The sequence below is a fragment of the Penaeus japonicus genome, unplaced genomic scaffold (assembly GCF_977035675.1).
Source record: "Penaeus japonicus unplaced genomic scaffold, GWHDUDI00000001_assembly GWHDUDI00000039, whole genome shotgun sequence".
NCBI lineage: Eukaryota > Metazoa > Arthropoda > Malacostraca > Decapoda > Penaeidae > Penaeus > Penaeus japonicus.
The window spans coordinates 25501347-25506346 of NW_028234441.1; the positions used below are offsets into that span (position 1 = coordinate 25501347).

At 32.5% G+C, this 5000-nt stretch overlaps 2 protein-coding genes across 8 annotated transcripts in view; one reads left to right on the top strand and one right to left on the bottom strand.

Annotated features, from left to right (window-relative positions):
* Nucleotides 1-405, top strand: part of LOC122263571 (uncharacterized) — a 6306-nt gene extending 5901 nt beyond the window's left edge. For all 3 annotated transcript variants that reach the window (XM_043032056.2, XM_043032058.2, XM_043032057.2), the window contains exon 5: nucleotides 1-405. This exon is cut by the window's left edge and continues 653 nt beyond it. The gene's annotated coding sequence lies outside the window, so the exon portion shown is untranslated.
* Nucleotides 406-3383: 2978 nt separating this feature from the next.
* Nucleotides 3384-5000, bottom strand: part of parvin (beta-parvin) — a 22074-nt gene continuing 20457 nt past the window's right edge. For all 5 annotated transcript variants that reach the window (XM_086533652.1, XM_043032051.2, XM_086533650.1 and 2 more), the window contains one exon: nucleotides 3384-5000. This exon is cut by the window's right edge and continues 713 nt beyond it. The gene's annotated coding sequence lies outside the window, so the exon portion shown is untranslated.

Here is a 5000-nt window from a genome sequence, read left to right on the forward strand (position 1 = left end):
CTGCTATATATGTCTTGAAAAGTGTTATCCTCAAATGACACTCATGATATTCCAAACTGATGTGCAAACATGTATAATATTCTTTTCATGTTGCTAACACTGTTAGTCTGGCAATATTGACATCTTTATCATTTATATTTAGTCAGTCTTTCCCTTTCTGTTTTTGTGAAAAGGTGGACTGGTTTTCTCCATAACATAGCTGTACTACTATGTATGTGCAAAGCAGGTCAAAAGATGATTTCTTTTGGCAGTTTGTCTGATTGTACAAATATTATTTGATAAGGAAGTAGTCACTAATCAGAGATACTCCAAGTTCAAATTGTAAGGGTCATATGTGTAAGTAGAGTTCTAAAGCCAGGTCCTTGTGTGGGTGTTTTACACAAAAATAAAAGGCTGTTCAGTTGCCAAGGTCTAAATTTACCACATTGCAAACCCTGTTCCAGCTGCTTGCTCTTGGTGTGAACATTTGTCATCTGCCAATTATAGAAGTTGTCTCATCATCCAAGAACTTGTGCCTAGTTAGGTTTTCTGCCAGGCTGTTGCAGGATGAAAATCGTATTTCAATGTTGCGTTTTTTATCTTGAGGCAGAGTTGCCAAATATTTTATCCTTTGACTGAGTACTTATTATTATTATTTTCTTGCCCAGACTAAATGCCTGACTTAAAGTAGAGTCATTACTAATATGATTCAGGAAGTAGGAATATTGACTGCATAAAAAGTACTGAATATGATAGACAGTACAATTCTGGATGTATTAACTACAAACAAAATACCTGATACAGTAGAGAATATATATATATCACACACACGATACCTGATTCAGTAGTGATTGCATTAATATATTACAGGAATTACCCAACTCTAGGCAACCAGTAGGTAACATTTCGTCTCTATAGAATCCAATAAAAAAATATTTATTCCACACTCTTACTCATCTGTTAAAAAACTCCTTCATCTCTTGAAGATAGTAAGCATATGACTACCTCAGATATTGGTGGTAGAGTTGGGTACACCAGTCTTTAATTTCTTGTTTCTTGACAAGTTGGGATTTGTTAGTTGATCTCTCGGAGGCCGTAGGATCATTATTTTCATGAGAATTACAGTGCCAATGTTTTTGCTTGGTTAATATTTGGGAAATATTACTTAGATGGTTGTAATATTATTATTGTTTTATTAATATTACTATTATTAGGAATATTAATAGTAGTACTATTATTATTATTTGTATTATTAATACCATTATTATTAGTATTATTAGTATTATTATTAGTAGTAATAATACTATTGTTATTATTGTTGTTATTCTTCTTCTCTTTCTTCTTCTTCTTCTTATTATTGTTATGCCAGTTGCCCCTATCTATCACCCACCAACACCAGGCAGGTTAGGCAGGTGCCGTGCTTAATCATAGGGTCGTGAACACAGAACAGCTCCAAGAGGCACCAAACACCACAGCAACCCAGAACTGTGCGGGGAAACACCGAGGTGAGGCAGGGCGGGAAGGAAACACCCAATAACACGTCTTTCCTTTATTAACACTAGTTCTTCTTCAGTACACTATTCTATGGGCACAATACAGGGGGAACCAGCATATTACACTGCACAGTACAGGCCTATAACAGTTCAATGGGCCAACACAAGTTTCGTCAGGTCACAAGGGGCATGTGTAAGGTTTTCACAACAGGAGCACCAAACTGCCTCTGTCCTGGGCCTTGTTCCTCCGCTCCTCTCACCCCAACCCTTGTGTCATGTTTGCCCAGCTTACATCATGTTGACACATGATTAGACAGAGACAGAGACCCGCTGGCATAGCAGTATTATTAATAACATACAAAATATTGAGTACAGTCACTGCATATTATATATAAATATGACAGATGTAGTAGAAAACAAATTAGAAAACGAAATAACATGATTAGAAAATGAAATACCAGCTATGAAAAGAATTTATGAAAAGTATAAACACAAATACTGATTATACATTAATTGGTAATTTTGTATATCCTGCCAAGTGATTAACACATTTTAATTGCTTTATCATTGACCAATGTATAAAAGTTATGTTATCTATATATCACTGAAACATGTCTTTGTATCATTTCCTTATAAAATGTGTTATTATTATTTTTTTTTTTTCTATAAAAGGTTTCACAGCACAATTAAATGTTATGAATATTCTCTAATAAGAAAAAGACAAATAGCCTATGTACTGTTGAAAGTCGTTTTAGGTTTCGTGTCATTGTAAACTTTGTACAAAATGCAAGATTATGATATTAGAATCAAAATCCTTAATTAACTAATTAATTAATTAGCCTTAATTGACCTGAGATACCTTGTGTTGGCCCATTGAACTGTTATAAGCCTGTATTGTGCAGTGTAATGTGCTGGTTCCCCCTGTATTGTGCCCATAGAATAGTGTACTGAAGAACTAGTGTTAACCCATTGGTTGCAGTTTTAATTGCATATTTATGCAGTAGGATGGCTGGTTTACATTGTCTTGCATGGTGCCATCAGCATCTATGACCGACTCTACCTTTGCAGCAAATCATGCCATCCGCTGGTAATGGGTTAATAAAGGAAAGACATGTTATTGGGTGTTTCCTTCATGCCCTGCCTCGCCTCATGGTGTTTTGGGCCGCTGTGGTGTTAGGCGCCTTTTGGAGCTGTTCTGTGTTCACGACCCTGTGGTTAAGCACATCACCTGCCTAGCCTGCCTGGTGTTGGTGGGTGATAGGTGGGGCGGCTGGTGTAACAATACGTACATTATAAAAAGAAACATGCATTTTTTTGTTGTATTTTCTCTGCATTACTAATATTGCTTAGGACATAATTGAATTCACATTTATCAGAAGGAATTTTATTCCTCCTCTGCAGGATGATGATGATAAGATATTGACTACAATGGTGATGTGATATCATAATTAAAATAAAATAAAAGTAATGACTACAGTGATGTGATAATGATGATAGCAGTAATGATTAACATACACAAAACTTTGATACCATAATAAAAGAATTTTCTCTTTTAAATAGAAGAGCAACAGATATGAACTTGTAATATATTTTTTTATAGACAGTATCTACATTGTAATTATTACACTTGACATTATATCATTGCAAATTTGTGTTGGTATATTTTATACTTATTGAATAATCATAAATAATATCAAAATTATCATGAAATTAAAATCCTGTAATAAAAAAAAAAAAATCCAAATCAATATATAACATGAATGGAAAACACACGAAGACTAAATGTATATACAACACAAATGTAAATTCGAATACAAAGTAGAAAAAAAGCTAATCTCAATGAAAAATAACTATTCTGTCTTTTCCTCAAATTTCTTGAGAGTTTCCCTGCCGGGATAATAAAACTGCAACTTTGTTAAATGATTTTTTTTTTTTATTGTTAAAAGGCAGAGGAAAGGCACCAGTTTGAAGAATGTTATTAATCTTTAGTTTAATAATACGTTAATAAATGGACTTGTGCTTCTTTTTATATGTATTTTTTATTTTAGATTCAAGGCAGAGTGGAAGAAAAAAAATCTTAAAACTAACAACTTTGGCACTAGAACATTGGGCCTATAGGCTGTAACATGAATAAATCCATGATATAAAAAATAACAAAGGTGAAACAGGTATTTATAACTATTTTTGTGCACTTTTTCTCTCTCTAGCTACAACAAAATTAGCAACAACAGTAAAAATAAGACACAATAACTCACAAAACTATAATAGGATAAAAAGCCAAATCATGTTTGTTTTTTCCTAGTTGAATATACAATAAGCTAATCTCAGATTTTAAACATTAATCAAAATAAATGGAACAGGTGTTCATTTTAATATTGCAGGCATTAACATTGAGAATCTTGGCTTCATATTTTTCTTTTCTCCTAACATAGATAGCCAATTGTTGACAAAGTGTCATGGATTTTGCAATGTAATGTAAAATGCTTCCAGTATAGTAATTCTTCTCAAAACCAATTTACTTACAAAAATACCATCTGGTGAATTCACATTATATATATTATAATTTCCTATAAGTCCTGATAAGATAAATTTCTGTGTACATATTGTATAAAAAAATGTAAAGAACACTTAATAGTAAAATATTAAATACTGTTATATGTCATTACACAATCAGACAAATTAACCAAAATGGGGCTGACATCTTCACAACCACAATAAACAATATAGGAGCACCATTATAACTCTCCATTTTGACTTTTATACCATATACATGGTGGTATTTTTGCATTTCAGGTATTTCAGCTGAATGTGTGTGTTTAACTGTGTTATTTTTTAAAGATTTCTGAAAACCTGGAAATAATACCTGTTGAAACCCTTTCGTTTTACAAATTTAGTTTCAGAAATTTCTCAGGTTATTTCCATTCTTGGAACACTTCGTGGTTAATCAAATAAGTTAACATAAAAGCAAGTGACACGAAAAGATCAGCTTATTGGATTGGGACCAGATTAAACAGAACACAGTTGTCTCAGTCTCAAAACAGTATCAACTTCAGTTCAGATATTAAAATGACTTCATCTTTACAATTCCTTTAAAAAAAAAAAAAAAAAAAAAAAAAAAAAAAAAAAAAAAAAAAAAAATCTGCACTATTTCTTATTATCCAAATAATACATCTATCCTATTTCCTTTTATTTGAACACAATGGCTTTTAGTGATGATGACAGTGTTAAAGCTGTCTTCACAAACATGTAAGCTTAAAGCTCTATAACCAAGGGAACACTTTGCTTTTAGGTTTGAGAGTTGGATTTATTCTAACTTAATAAATGTTCCACACAAAGTAAATGCGGGATTCTGTTACCGAATCACTATTAGGAACACTCATGGCATACAAAAATACATTATACATGGCTGACAACAATGTAGGTATGAAAAAAGAGAACTTAAATATCTTGTCATTACAATATCCCTAGTGACAGGAAGTCGTCCTGACACTTTTTTAAAGCTTCAGAGAAGACGGTATACTTTTCCGT